This window comes from Mandrillus leucophaeus, unplaced genomic scaffold (genome assembly GCF_000951045.1).
Source record: "Mandrillus leucophaeus isolate KB7577 unplaced genomic scaffold, Mleu.le_1.0 Scaffold433, whole genome shotgun sequence".
NCBI lineage: Eukaryota > Metazoa > Chordata > Mammalia > Primates > Cercopithecidae > Mandrillus > Mandrillus leucophaeus.
The window spans coordinates 1,819,149-1,835,475 of NW_012104621.1; the positions used below are offsets into that span (position 1 = coordinate 1,819,149).

General features: G+C 47.7%; 1 protein-coding gene across 1 annotated transcript in view; it reads right to left on the reverse strand.

Annotated features, from left to right (window-relative positions):
- GABBR2 (gamma-aminobutyric acid (GABA) B receptor, 2) overlaps window positions 1-16,327 on the reverse strand; it is a 432,864-nt gene that overhangs the window by 34,037 nt on the left and 382,500 nt on the right. The window lies entirely within an intron of this gene.

Genomic DNA, 16,327 nt, shown 5'->3' on the forward strand with positions numbered 1-16,327 from the left:
AGCCCTGATCTCCCTCCTGTCTCCCCATTTCCAAACACGAAGGGGCTTCTGAACTGATCCGGTTTCTCTTCTTATAGATGGAGAAACGCAGGCCCAGAAGAGAACCTGGAACTAGCAGCTGTTTTGGCAGCCGGATGAGACGTCCCCAGGGAGAGCCAAGCCTCTTGTGGAAAGTGCCTGCTCCTCACCTTCAGGAAGTTCTTCTAAAATTCAGGAACTGCTTGAGGGGTAAGGGGACCACTGTGCATCTGTGACCCAGGAACAGGACCTGGAGCCTACAGGAAAGGCCTGGGAAAGGGCAGGAGTCTCCAGCAGGCTCAGGACCTCCCCAGGACTTGGCCCTGGGGGTCTGAGACAATTCTTCCTGGATCTCAACACCCATGAGCTCCCAGCTGATGTGGGACAAGAAACTATTCACATGGTCACCCGATTTTTGTCAAAGCCACATTATTGAGTGGACAGTTCTGCTTGCTGACCTCAGGCAAGCAAATCCCTTCCCCTCAGAGGTCCCCTCCATGCCCACATTCAGTGATTCCGCGGTAGCAACACCAGACAGGAGCAGACAGCCCCAGGCCTGGTTGCTGGGCTCTTGCCTGTACCCCACCCTCAGCAGGATGGGGCAGCCTGGACCCCTTGTGCCCCAACCTGGCAGAAATCAGCAGGATGGTGTTGCCTGGGGGTGCACGTGGGTACAACCAGTGGCTGAACCGCCTCTGTCCTGAGAATGGAGCCCTGCTTCCCTCCTGTGGTCCAGGGACAAGCCTGACCGGCCAGCAGCAGGCAGAGCCAAGGTGGGGGGTGGGGGCCACCGAGGACCCTGACCCAGCAGGCAGACGATGGGGAGAATGATGACGGGAGACAGACAAAGACAAAAGGAGCTGAAGAGGAGCCTGGTCCCTCAGACACAGTATGGTACAGTAAGATCCTGAGAGCTGTCAATTAAACCTGGAGAAGTTGTGTGGCTTATACCTAGTACTAAATGACTGGGAGAGAAAAGCACCTCGCCCTTACTTGCTTCCTTGATCACCTTCTCTCTCGTGTGCTTTTGCCCCCTTCCCCTGCCCGGGGCCGTAGCCCAGCGCTGGCCTGAAACTCCTCCTTCCCTGCTTTCTGCTTCTCAGCCTCTTGGTTCCCTCTTTCTTCCCCTTCAGCGAGCTTCTTGAAAAAGGAGACCACACTCCCATCCATCATCTTCCCCTCCCACCGCTCTCCAGCCTAGTTCTGCTGAATTGCTCCCCCATCATTTCCAGGGAACTCCTGGCGGCCAGATGCAGGGGACCCTATTTGGTCCTCTGCTTCCAGGCCCTCCGGGCTGGCCCTCTACCCACTCCCTGCCTCCAGCCACCAGGGGCATCCTCTACTCCTGCCTAGCCTCTCCCAGTCTGAACTCATCACCTTCTTCCTTAAACCTGCTGTTCCTCCAGGTTGGCTAGCTCAGAAAGCAGCCCACTGTCTGCCCAGGTAACACCGGAACCTGGTGTCTCTCCAGCCCTTCTCAGTCTTCGATGCTCACCCCGGCTCCAACATCCAACCGCTTGTCACATACAGGTGAGTGCACCTGTGTGAAGTTCTCTCCCCTCTGCCCTCCCTCCTGCCCCAGGCTCTTGCTCTCGGTCGGGACCTGGTCTCCTCTCTTGTCTCTACCCATCCCATTCCTCCTCTATGTTGCCTCCAAGTGATCATCCGCACTGTGCTAATCCCATGCTCCAAGACCTTCAGTGACTCCCCAGACTGCAGTAAAGACGTCCAGGCCCCATGATCCCGGACCCCCAATGCTGTGATCTGACCCTCCATACCTGTCCAGACTTGTCCCCATTCCCCAGTCTCAGCCATGACTCAGTCCAACATCTCTCCTCCTGGTGCCCTTATTGTGGGGTTTCCTTGCCCTGGGATACCCTTCTTCATAGCACGGTGAAGTTTGCATCCATTCTTCCAGGCCTCTGGGGCTCCTCCACATCCACCGTCCCAAACATCTGCCTTCCTGTCTTTTTGAGGAGAACTTACCCTGTGTTGGAGGTATCTGTGTCGGATTCTTTCCGGTTCCGCTGTCACTCCCACCCCTGTCATCTGTACCTCCTCTGACCCCCTCACATTCACTAACTGCTCACCGTGGGCCAAATTCTCTGCTAAGTGTGTTATACACACTGTCTCATTTCACCCACTCAATCACCGCAGGCATGAGTGCTAGCACCACCCCATTTTAGGGGACATTAAACGAGGCTCCGTAAGGCTGAGTGACCCACTCCAGGTTACACAGGAGTGAAGGAGAGCGGAGCTGTGACTTGAACCCAGGTCCGCCTAACACCTCTTCAAACCTTTAAACCACAAATCTAGATCTTCCAACAGTGTGCCCTGGTCATGTGGCGGGACTGCGTATAAGGGCCCCAAGACAGTGCTCTCCTCCGCCTTGGGGCACATGGGTGGGCCAGGCACCACCAGCCATAAGCAGGCTCTGTGGTCACCGGGTGCTGTGCTAATATTGGGTGCTGTGATGTGAAAGAGGATGGGAAGCCCTGCCCTGAATTAGACTTGATTGTGGCCCTGAGCCAGCAAGGGCAGCCCTCTTCCCCATACTTCCTGCCTGGCCCAGGAGTGCCTGCTCAAGTGCCCCACCCAGCTGCATCTTACCCCCGGCCAGACTTCTCTGGCCAAGGATCCTCTTTGGGGGAGAAGGTGGTAACTGGCCTTGGGCTTGGGGTCAGATCTGTGGCCCCCAAAGTGAGTAGAGCTCCCAGAGGGCCCTGCCCAAGCTGTCCAGCTCCAATCCTTGGCCAGGCTGGCATCCCTCCCACCCAGCCTTTGGACCTCCCAGTCCAGACCTTGAAGCAGCTGAGCTGTTCCCGCTCAGCCCTGGTGTGGCCATGCAGAGGCTGTGTCTCTCATCACCTTCTCACAGGGCTCTGCTGAGAACTCAGTGCACAACCTGGTTGGCTGTTCGTCATGACTCCCTGCTGTCAAGTCCAGGCCCAGCTTGGCGTGAATGGAGAGGTGACAGAACTAGAGTGTGAAGATTCTCTAAATCAAGACTCTGTAGCATGCGGGATCCTGGACAGAGCTATTCCACTCTACTAGAGCTGAGTGTGTGCATTCAATGTCAAGGTTTTCAGTTTCATTAGATCTGCCCAACCACCTTAGGAGGTTAGTAGGGCCATCAGCCTCACTTCCATTTTGCATGGGAGAATACTGAGCCCAGGAGCAGGCTGGAACTTACCCAAGGTCACATATCAAGAACTCAGGGCAACTGAAACTCAAGCATCTTGACTCCAGGCTCAGGGCCCTGTCTGTTGTTCATGCTCCTCCCTGGGACTCTGGCTGATTCTGGGACTCCCAGCTCACACGGAGGAAGGCAGGCTGCTACCTGGATGAACTTCAAGTGTTCCTTCTCCTGTTCCCTGCTACATCTTAGATTTTACAGTGTGTCCTTGGCTAAAGGCAGCCTGGGCATACTACAGCGCCCTGGTGTAACGGACGGCCACGGGCCTTGCACTTGAACCAGGGTCTGGCTCCAGGACTGTGACATGCTCACCCTGAGCCCCGGGTTCTCCTCTGAGAAATGCTGGGGTCACCTGCTTTGAGGGCTGTTCTTAGTATGAAGCAAGAGCACAGTAAGACAAAAGACTACAGAGCCGACACACACACACGCACACCCCACAGTGGTGCATTCCAGAACAATACACTCATTTCATTTCCCTGTTGTCATTCAGAGAGGCAAGCGTACTGGGAGCCACAAAAGTGCAATGTTGCAAAGACTCTTCCAAAATAGGATGCTGTAATGGCTGCTGTGGCCATGCTGGCAGTGTGTGGGGATCTCTGGGTAGCAGCAGGCCATGGGAGAGTGTGCATCCTCCCTTCTGTGCTCTGCAGTGGAGCTCATTTTTCTGGGCCAGGTTCTTGCCTGCCTGCAATCCTACTCTGATGACGGAGTTACCAGTGATGCTCAGGATGCTCCAATTTCATTCTAACTATAAACCTGTTCTCAACTCATCTCTCATATACCCTTTGGCAACAAATAGATAGAAATGAACCTATAAACTTAATACACACACATACACACACACACTCCCACACATATAAGTCTTCTGAGGTCACATTCTTCTAGTTTATAGGGTCACACAACTTTTGGGCTTGAAGAGACTCAAGTGTCTTCTCATGTCTCTTTGTTAGGGTACAGTCTCTGCCAAGGGCCTACTGTCCAGCCTCTTTGCCTACCTCTGGTGATGAGACACTCACTACCTTCTAAGGAAGCCCAGTTCATTTATGGTTAGATTGGACTTAAATGTGAACATTCTTCCTTATTTTGAGCTGAGCTGAAATCCATACTTCAGGAACCTTTGCCACTGGCCCAGGCTCTGTCCTCTGGGGCTCCTCCCTTGGCTCTAGGACAGCAATTCCCTTTTTTTTTTTTTTTTTTTAACAGAGTCTCGCTCTGTCACCCAGGCTGGAGTGCAGTGGTGTGATCTCGGCTCACTGCAAACTCTGTCTCCTGGGTTTCAGCAATTCTCCTGCCTCAGCCTCCTGAGTAGCTGGGATTCCAGGTGCCTGCCACAACACCGGGCTGATTTTTATATTTTTAGTAGAGACGGGGTTTCCCCATGTTGGTCAGGCTGGTCTTGAACTCCTGACCTCAGGTGATCCACCCACCTCGGCCTCCCAAAGTGCTGGGATTACAGGCGTGAACCACCGCGCCCCGCCTAGGACAGCAATTCTGAGGTTAAAGACAGCAGTTGTGCCCTCTGAGCCAACTATAGGTTTCCAAGGGGATCTGAGCAGGGCAAGACAGTTACCCCCTTCCCATGCACAGTAACCTGTTCACCTGGAGCTGTTCCTGAACTTGCCTTAGTTAGCTGGCAGCCAGACCACAGCACGGAGCTCAGCAGACTACACGGTTAATGCTCACATTTGTGGAATTTTGGGGCTTCAAATAGTCACACACACATGCACGTGATGTTCTCACACATACACGTACATGCACAAGCACACACACACACCTCTTTGGTGTTCTTCAAAGATCTAAGGGCCCATGCATCCTATGATTCAGAAGTGCCAATATTTTCCTCTGCTGCCCGGGAGAAATATGCTTGTGACCTCCTTGTCATATCCCTCATGACCTTTTAGGATATGCAGCCTAGTGCGAAATTCCAAAAATAGGCTACCAAAGGCTACTGACAGCGACCTTAATGATCTCACGACAAGTAACTGGGAAGAGCCAAATGAGAGAAGGGAGTGGGCAATACAGAGGAAAGATAGGGCCAGGGGAATAAGAACAGGAATGTAGATTTAAGGAAAGTTGAAGTTGTACATTTTTTTCTGTGAACCAAAGAAGGTGACGTAGCTCTGGCACAGCAAAGCAGTGAGCATATAACTGCCTCTAACTACAACTTAGCATTTGTCCCATATATAATCTCATGTGCTCCTGTAACAATCCCATGCAAGGTAGGACAGGAAGTATTAGCCCTAATTTATGGAGGAGGAACCTGAGGCTCAAGGAACTGACTAAAGAAAAGGTAGAGTGGTAGAAGCTGATGCCCACCAACATCCCATCTGCTCATGCATATTCTCAGCCTTTTTATAATTAGGTGGTGGGGGTGGGAGATCATGTGACTAAGTCTGGCCAATGGGCTGTGGGTGGAAGTGACATTTGACTCTTGTGGGCTGAAGTACTGAAGACCTGTTGCAAGACTGGCCTGCTGCCTTGTGTTGTGGTCTAGACCAGAGTTGCCTCATGGAAGACGGCTGCCCTGGAGACCACCTGGCTTCACAGCTGGACTTTGTGTGAGCGAGAAGTAAACCCTTGTTGCATGGAGCTGCTGAGATGTAGAGGTTCCTTATTGGACCTGGCCAATACAAAAGGGCAATTACATTTGTTTTTATGTCAGCACGAGTCAGGCACTTTGCTAAGCACTTTGTGTATGTCACCTCATTCAATTTTTGAAACTATTTTGTGAGAAAAGTATTATTTCCTCTTTGTACTATACGGGGAAGCTGAGGCACAGAGCAGCAAAGCCTACTTGCTCAGGGTCACAGAACTACAAAGGTGTGGGCCGGGCCCTGAATCTGGGTCTGTGTGATTGGAAAGCCTCGATAAACTCTGGGGATTTGCAGAAACAGATGGCTATTGTGTTTCAACACCCTGTTGGGCTAAACGCTTCTTTTGAAGATGGAAGACTGTGCAGATTGCTTTCTCATTCAGATTTTATGCCTGAGTAAAATCCTTGTGCTATGATTTATTATAGCAACACTGATTTTCCAATTTTAAGACAATAATGCAGCTTGAAATAAAATGGAAAGAAAACAGGGAAACATTTGAAACCTGTGGTTTAGATCCTCATTATGTCTTGCGGGAACTTTTTGGGGCCTCCTCGTTTTCTCCTCTGCCTCCAGTCTCCTCTTATCCTCTCGACTGCTGGTGTCACTTTCAAAAACAGAACCTAAGCCTGCCCCCACCTGCTCAAAACCCATAGCGGCTCCTTGGCCCTTCCAGCAGCATTTCCTGAATTCAACATCTTAGAATAGGGAAGTATAAATATGCTACATATTTTCATTTTATGCTAAAATTTTAAATTGGCCATTTCTAAAACTTCTTTGGCTAATGGTCTCATGGCCAAAGAAGTTTTGGAAGTGCTAATTTAAACATTAACAATTAAAATTAAATTTATTAAGTAAAAAATACAAGGCTGGGCGCGGTAGCTGATGCCTATAATCCCAGCACTTTGGGAGGCCGAGGTGGGCAGATCACTTGCGGTCAGGAGTTTGAGACCAGCCTGGTGAACATGGTGAAACCTTGTCTCTACTAAAAGTACAAACATTAGCCAGGCATGATGGTGTGCACCTGTAATTCCAGCTACTTGGGAGGCTGAGGCATGAGAATTGCTTGAACCCGGGAGGTGGAAGTTGCAGTGAGTCAAGATCGCGCTACTACACTCCAGCCTGGGTGACAGAGTGAGACTGTCTCAAAATAAATAAATAAATAAATAATAAAATTGCAGAACTTTCCAGAGCCTTTAACACGCTAAAAGTATATTACACATTTCCAAGAGGCAGATACATAGTTTTGAGGATTTCTTAAACTTCAGACCCTATGGTCTTCCATTCCCTTTTATTTTGGGACAGCTCATGGGATCAATATTGTAAACCACATACTTTGGGTGGATATTGGCTTTTAGGATAAAGTTCGTACTTCTCAAGGTCACATTTAAGGCCTCCCAGGACCTGGTCCAAGGCCACCCTCTAGCCTCATCTTACAAACCCCTGTCTCCATCTGCCCCAGGGTTCAATTCCCCTGCTTCCTCCTCCTAGACTTCTTACTGTCTAGCATCTCACTCTGTGCTAGGGTATGGGGTTCTTTGAGCTGTGATGTGGAGAGAAAACAAGGATTGAGGAACAATGTCAGAAACTTAACAATACAGAGCCTCTATTTGGGAGAATGTTAAAAACACTCTATTAGTGACGTGGCTGATTTGAAAATGGGAAATGATGATTGCGCGACTAATTGAAAGCCATGTGTTTACCGAGGCTCAAAGAATCCCTTTTAGAAATGGGAACTGGGCCCGCATATGCCAATGAACAAGGCGAAATGGGTGCACGTTGCAAACAAAAAGTACCAAGAAATGCTGGGCAGAACCAAAGATATCAATGTAATTAATAAAGTAATTAACATGCACAGGAAGTGCAAAAGCTGCCAGGAGGCTGATAAGAGAGGGTTATTAAAAAAGAATGAGCAGTGTAGCAGGGAAGTGAAATTAAGTTTTGCATTTTTTCTTTATCATGGACCCCCAAAATACTCTATGAGTAATAAATAGGCCTTGACTTACTGCAGACATACCAATGAGGCTGGGGCCAGAATTACCTGGTGATCCTCTCCCTGGACAATAAACACATCATTCATCAGTCAGTCAGTCACTGAGAATGTGGGGAAGTCCAATCGACTAGGAGATAGGGGGTATGGTGGGTGGCAAGGTGGTTAAAGGTGCCAGCTTTGGAGCCAGGCTGCCTGAGCTCTAATCTCAATTCTGTCACTCACAAATGATGTGACCTTGTGGCCACCATGTAACCTTATCATTACCATCTGTAAAATGGGGCGAGACATAGCATCTCTCTCATAGGATTGAGGATTAAATGGCCCGATACGTATAAAGCCTCTAGACCAGCGAGTGCCTGGCCCGAGCGAAATCCCCCTGTGGCAGCCCACCCAAGCAGCAGCTGCCTGATGACACATGCACTCAGAAAAGGTTTCAAAGATTCACCAAGGAAGGGCAGAGCAAACTGGTGTCTCCTCAGGTCACTTCTGCTGTGGACAGTCACCAGGATGTTTGTAGGAACGGTTTAAACTGGTAGCTTACCGTTAGTCACCTATCTGACCCTGGAAGTCCAGGTAAATCTATGCCTTGGTTTCCCCATCAGGAAAATGAGAGATTTGTTTAGATTTCTTGGGTCATTTCCGGCTCTGAAATTCTATGACTCAACACCTAGTCACACAGGCAATCGTTAATTATGGAGGAAGCAAAACCAGCCCTGCCTGGGGGCTCCTTCTCCTCCTCTGCTGCCTTCAAGCTCTATTCTAGGCACCAGGGTCCTCTTGGACCCTTGGGCTGGAAGCTACAGAGTCATTGGGCTACTGTGCCTATACATGTCCCTAGCCACGTTCACCCACCCTGAGCCCTGTGGCTTGGGCCTCTGAGGCATCTCACCAATGGGGTACCTTGGCCCTGCCCTTCACTGTACCACCTCCTGAGCTTGTCCCTCTCTCAGAGTGGTCTGTCTCTCCCACTCTCATTTTTTTTTTTCTTTTTCTCATAGAGAAAAGTTGAACAGTGCAACGAACCCTTATGTATTCTCCTCCAGGAATCAATGATGGCTAACATTTTGCCATATCTGCTCCTCTCTCCCTTCCCTCCCCCATCTCTCCTCTCCTTTCTTCTCCTCTCCTTTTCTTCTCTTCTCTCTCTCTCTCTCACACACACACACACGCACACTTTCCCCCATAAACTGTTTGAAAATCAATTGCAGACTCCATGACACTTCAGCATGAATGTACATAACCACGATATTATCATATCTATTAAAATTAAAAATTTCATAATATTATCTGAAAACTAGAGTAGGCATTATCAAGAGCTCATCACATTCTCCACTGCTGAGTTTCCTATATGGCTCTCTAGTGCCTCCAGGTTAAAGTTCAAGCTCCCTCCAGCCCTGCATCTACTTTCTACCTGTAAGCTGCCAGATCCAATCAATTCTTGAACTCTTCTCCAGATACACCCTTCATTTTCCTGCTCAAGGGGTTTCATCTACCTGGAATATCGACTCCTTGAGGTTTTACCCATCTTTTGAAGACCTGGCAAAACTTCTATGTTGTCCAATAAACCTTCTAAAGTCACTTTAGTTGAAATGCATCTTTCTTTTCATATCTCCATAACATCTCAGAAGCAAATGTAATGACATATTTCATACATGGAGGAGGGCAGGGACAAAAGAATCACAGAAATGGAACTGATCCCTGATCAAACTGTGCCTGAAGCCCACTTTACTGCTGGACCTTTTCAAGATGCTAATATATTCCCTCTATTGTTTATGCCAGTTTGAGTTACTTGCAACCAACAACGTCTAACAGATACTACAGGTATTGGACCTGACAATCATTTAGCCTTCTAAAGCTGTGAAGCCACAGAAGAAAAATACAGTGCATCATGCTCCAGTATTGGACGCTTGCTGTTCTCCAAGAGCATGTCCCCTCTCTCTACCTTTGCTTTCACGGTTTCTTTACCTGGAATGTCCTTATGTATCTTTTCCTGTCTTTTTCTTTTTGAAAGTGAGGTAAGATTCACATAGCACAAAATTCACAATTTAAACCATTTTAGGTGTATAATTCAGTAGTTTTTAATATAGTCTGAATGCTGTGCAACTAGCACTACTATCTCATAGTTTTCATCACCCCCAAAAGAAACCCATATCCATTAGCAATCAGTCTCCATCTCTCCTTCCCTAGCCCTAAGCAACCACTAATCTAGTTTCTGTCTCTATGGATTTGCCTGTTTGGGACATTTCACACCAACAGAATCATACAATATGTGGCCTTTTGCGTCTGGCTTCTTTCACTGAACATAATGTTTTCAAGGTTCATCCACGTTGTAGCATGCGTCAGTACTTCATTCTTTTTGCAGCTGAGTAATATTTCTCTGTGTGGATAGACCACATTTTGTTAATCCATTCATCAGCAGATGAACATTTGGGTTGTTTCCACTTTTTGGCGTTCTAAATAACACTCCTATAAACATTCGTGTCTATGTTTTTGAGCAGATGTTTTCATTTTTCTTGTGTGTATACCTAGGAGTGAACTTGCTGGGTCTTAATAGTAACTCTGTTTAACGTTTTCAGGAAAGGATGAACTATTTTGTACAGCTTCTGTTTTCTTTATCCAAATCCTATTTGTTCTTTGAAGACTTGGGGGGAAAAGTCCCTCTTCTCCTCTTTTTTTTTTTTTTTTTTTTCTGGGTCTCGCTCTGTCACCAGGCTGGAGTGCAGTGGGTCAATATTGACAGCAGAATCTCCATTTCTTTCTCTCTCTCTCTCTCTTTTTTTTTTTTTTTTTTTTTTGTGAAACATTTCTTGAGGCAGGATGAGCAGCCACCTCCTCTGTGTTCCCACAGGGCCCCAGGCGGAGCTATTCTAGCACTTACCACCTACACTGCCATTGTCAATTAACTTGTCCCCCTGGACTGGGGGAGTCCTGAGAGCAGGGGCTGCACCTAACCCCTCATTGTGGCTCCAGCATCTGGCACATATTGGGTGCCCAGTAAATGTGTGTTTGGCAGATGAATGAATGACATAGGTCTCTCTAGTGGCTCTATGGTGCACCTGAGCTCCACGAAGCCTTCTTCAAAACAGAGGATAGGCTGTGCTGAGTGCCACCTGGATGTGCGAGCCAGCGAGTGTGGGTGGGGCAGAGAGCGTGGAGCGTGAGAAGCCACACGGGAAATGGGAGTGGGAGCATGCATGCATTTTAACCACACATGCGGCAAGTTCACAGACTGCCTTGGAATGAGCCTAATGAGACTGATCCAACCAGCTCATGCCTAGAAGGGGGAAGTGAGGACAATACACATGGACAAAAAGGTAGCAAAGAGCCTTGATCACAGACAGGTGCTGGAGATAACAACAGTCCAGCCCTCAGGCTGGGATAGAGCTCTGTTGCTTAAGGAGCAATTTCCCATCCATCAGCTCATTTGAGAGTCAGCATGGGGTATGAAAGAGCCTAGCTTTGGGGATTAGCAGGCCTGGCTTCTCACCTCTGAGCCCCACTTACCACCTGTGTGATTCAGAGCCCCCCAGGTGCTCCCCTGCACAATGGAAACCGAACACTCTCTGCAGCAGAGTCTGCAGGATTACATGAGTGATGGCCGTGGAAGTGCACTGGAAGGTGTAAATCTATCCGGCACGTTTGCTCTTGGCAGCAGTGCACCTCAGGACCTGGGAGGCTGGCAGGGTAGTTATGTCAGTTTTCTTATGGAGTCAGGAAATTCTGGGGCAGGGGGTGGAAACAGAAATCACACTGATTGACCTCCTTCTTTGTGCCAGGCTCAGAACTGGGTACTTGAACATGTTATCTCAGTTAATAACGCTCGCAGTAAACCTGTGAGGGAGGAATGAACTTCCCCTATGGGCACTGGGGCTCAGAGAGGGTAAGTCACTCACCCAAGGTCACACAGCTGGGAGGTGGCAGAATCTGGTCCAAAACCTTGTATCATTGTGTTTACAGCTGCCGCATTGTTCCTCCAAAGCCCACAGTGCAGGGGCCTGGGCTGGTGAGTGCATTCTATTTCCTTGGCACGTGAATGTATTTCCAGAAGCCTGCCATATATTTTTAATAATTGGTATGGACATGCAATCTCTTGTCAGCCAGCTTCCTGTCTGCTGTAAGACGCAGATAAGAAAGAAAGAGCCTGAACAGACACAGGAAAATCCTCCACGCCCATCGGCAGAAATCATGCAGGCCCTGAGTACCTTTCTCACTCTAATTCTTCAAGTCTTCTGTGTCTGAATCATGGAAGAAAATGACTTCTTGGGTGAAATATTAAAAGGCCACGCGTGGATGTTCACAGTCTCACTCTGGCAGCCCTGGTAATAATGGCTCAGAGAGGGCTCTGCAGCCTGCGTCTGGGGGAGTCAGATTTGATTCCTCTGAGACTCCTGAGCCAGGAATGCTCTGGGCTAGGCTCTGGGGGCCCAGTGGCAACGAGTCAGACACAAGAAGATGGCAACGTGAAGGGCTGGCTTCCGTGGGCTCTGCAAGGGTTCAGGGCAGGGCAGCCAAAGGCCAGGTAATAAATGATGCTCTGTATGAGGGCTAACCTTCATCAAGTGCTCTCCAGGCACCGGGTGTGGACAAGTGTTACAGGCATCCCTTCTAGTCCTCCCCAAAGCTCCATAAGGTGGATGCTTTTCCTATCTATGCCCATTTGAAGGATGAAGCCCTCAGAAATGATATTCATTTTCTAGAGCTGCTGTAACAAACTACCATCAATTGGGTGGCTTAAAACAATAGACAATTAATCCTTGCACAGTTCTGGAGGCCAGAAGTCCAAAGTCAAGATGTCTGTTGGGCCGTGCTCCCTCTGAAGGCTCAAGAATCCTGCCGTGTCTTCAGCTCCCAGTGGCTCCAGGCATTCCAGGCTGTGGCTGCATCACTCTGCCTCCATCTCCACATGTCCTTCTCCCGTGTCTGTGTCCCTCTGTGTGTGTTTTTTATAAGGACACCTGTCACTGAGTTTAGGGCCCACCCGGGTAATCCAAAATGATTTCTTCTGAAGATGCTTAACATAATGACATCTGCAAAGACACTTTTACCAAATAAGGCCACATTTCACAGGTCCAGAGGTAAGGATGAAGATATCTTTTAGGAGGAATGACAATTCAACGCACTCCACTAACCTAACTTCACACAGTAAGTGGCTGAACTGGGATCTGGAGTTAAGCCTAACTCCAGAATCCACTTGCTTAACCACTAAGGGCTACATGCTGTATATTTACCTGCTGTGTGACCATGGGCATGTTACTTCACCCCTCTGTGCCTCAGTTTCCTCATCTGTAGACCGGGGATAATAATGGTAATTCCCACATGGGGTTGTTGTGAAGATTGAATGACCACTTGGAACAGTGCTTAGCACATAGCATGCACTCAAGAAAAGCTGTTGCTATGATTATTTTTGCTATTGTTACTCCTAAGACAATGCAGCTTTGTTGAAATCTTAGAAGAAGGCTGAGTAGATCTAGTACTAAGGATGAAGCTGGACTGGAAGGTGATGCTCTCAGATCTAAACTTGCTGGATTTGAGTATCTGTTCACTCTCATGAACCATCAACCAGATAATCACAGATGTGAAAGAGATTTAAGCATTTATAAGAGAACATTATGCGCAATTGGATGCTAATAATTTTGAAAGCATCAATGAAGAAACAGAAAACAAAGGGACTGGTGCAAAAAGAAGCAGGAAGTGTGAATGGATCAACCCCAGTGGAAGGGATACTGACTCATCCAATACCACAAGGCTTGGGCCGGGTTCCAGTTCTCATGCGTAGCAAGCAAGGTTATCTCAGGCCAGTCAGGTCACCTACTCAGCTTCAGTTTCCTCTGATGAATCTCTAAAATGGGGATGTCAAGGTGCTTTGTGAACTTTGCCATGCTGTTGAAATGTGAGACACTGTTATTATTACAGTATGTGTTTGCTGACTATTGAGTGCTTGTATGTGAGTGGGGTAGGCCTGGAGTTGGGGTACCAGTCCAGAGAGGGGCAAGAGTGTGGGTGGGTGGGCTGCGAAAGGAGATTTGGGCAGGACCAGCAATGATTGTGTTTCTTCTGGCTGCTGTCCCCTGAACTTTTGGGGGTGGTTCACAGGTTGTCTCAGCCTCCTGTGACATGAACTGAGCATCTTTGGGGCACATTAAATGTTTCATCCTTTGTCAAGGACAAAATGACTTAATATTTGAAGCTTAATCCACTATTGCTTTAGGGAGAAACTTCAAGCTAAACGAGGGCAGAAAAGAATGAACATCCCACCGCAGGTCTGGCAGTTCCTTTCCGAGACACCGTGAGTGCTGAGGTGCCCGGACACTGTGGTTCCCTTGTCCTTTTGCTTCCCTGTTGGTTTCTGTGGCCGGTGGTTTCCTTGCGATTGTAGAGTACTTACAAACAAAACTGCCTAAAGTTCTGGTGTGGAACTTGCTCACCCTCTGTCTTCCCATTGCAGTGAACAATGCTGCAGAAATAGAAACCTCATAGCTTTTCCTTCTTTCCTCTTCCTTGCTCTCTCTCTTCCACTGGGGAAACCATTGTTCAAATGCTAACACAAGGATTTTCAGAAAAATATGATACCAGAGGGTCCGCGTAGCTCTTTGGGGTCTGCACACACGAACTCCCCAGGTGGGCCTCTCTCTGAGTCTGCGATTCTTTTGTCATCATCACCTTCTCTGGCTGGCAGGGACCATCTGGACTTCAGATTTTCTGGATTCAGCCTTTTCTTCTCTTACTTTCTAGTCTTAAAAATTTATTGTCCTGAGTCTATTTATCACCCTGGTATCCCAGGTACAGTCTTGGGCCCTTCCTAGAGATTTGTGAGAGTCTGGACCAGAGAGTCTCAACTCCAGCTGCACACCAGAACCCACGGCAACTTAAAAAAGTTCCTGATGCACAGGGTCTTTTCTAAGCCAGTTAGATCAGATATTTTGAGGCATGTGACCTGGGCCAGTATTTTCAAAAAGATCTTTTCTGGGTGATGTAGCCAGGATTGAGAACCACGAGTCTAGCTTCTCTTTGAAATCATTAAACAACAACAACAACAAAACTTCCTCTTCACCTTTGAAACATTACTTATGTTTCTTTTTAGTATCAACATATTCATCCAAAATTCAATCAGCTACTGAGCAACCGCATTACCTGGTCAGCTGTTGTCAAGGCTGACAAGAATCACGCCAGGCAAGCTTGTCCATCCATCCATTCATGCATGCATGCCTTCCTTTGTTCTTTCATTGACTCATCCATTCAACCACATATTGAGCTATGTGCCCGTCTGGCCCTGTGGGAGGCCATGGAGAAAGAGCTCTGAGTAAGATAGTTAAGGGCCCTGTTTCATGGAGCTCACATTCTAGTGGATGATAGAAAATAGATGAGAGGATGAGGAATAAGCAATGTGATGGAGAAATAGGGGAGGTGAGAAAGAATTTTGGGGGACATTTAAGGATTTGGTGATCAGGGAGGTGGCATTTAAGCTGAGATTTGAATGACAGGAAAGAGTCAGACATGAAAAGGTTTGGAGGAAGAGCGTTCCAGGCAGAAGAATCATGAGTGCAAAGGCACAAAGTTGGGAATAAAGTGGGAGTGTTAGAGCTCCAGACAGAAGGCCCACATGGCTAAAGTGGGGTGAGCACAGGGAGAGGAACTAGATGAAGTCAGATATAGAGCGGAGACTGGATTGTATAGGACCTGTAGCAAGGTAAGAAATTTGGATTTTATTTTAAATTGGAGAATTTTAAGTGCAAAATAGTAAGATATGTTATGCATTTAAAAAATATATCTGGCTGGGCACGGTGGCTCATGCCTGTAATCCCAGCACTTTGGGAGGCCAAGGAGGGTGGATCGCAAGGTCAGGAGTTCGAGACCAGCCTGGCCAATATGGTGAAACCTCATCTCTACTAAAAAATACAAAAATTAACCGGGCATGGTGGCACATGCCTGTAGTCCCAGCAACTCGGGAGGCTGAGGCAGGAGAATCGCTTGAATCCAGGAGGCAGAGGTTGCAGTGAGCCGAGATCATGCCACTGACTCCAGCCTGAGCAACAGAGTGAGACTCTGCCTCAAAAAAAAAGGATCTTCCAGAATGGCAGATGTAAATCCTGCCTTTCTAGTAATTACATAAAATGGATTAAACACTCCAATTGAAATGCGGAGATTGGTAGAATGAATTAAAAAAAAACATGATTTGATTATATTTGTTGGATATGTGACTCACTTTTGATTCAAAGATATAAGTAGGTTGAAAATCTATTCGACAATTTTTTGGCTATTCAGGAAAATGGAATATGAGGCATACAAATTGGAATGAAAGAAGCAAAACTCTCTATTTACAAATTACATAATCTTATGGGTAGAAAATTCTAAAGAATCCACCAAGAAGGCTGGGTGCGGTGGCTCATGCCTGTATCACAGCACTTTGGGAGGCCAAGGCAGGTGGATTTCCTGAGGTCAGGAGTTCAAGACCAGCCTGGACAACATGGTGAAACCCTGTCTCTACCAAAAATACAAAAATTAGTCAGGCATGGTGGTGGACACCTGTAA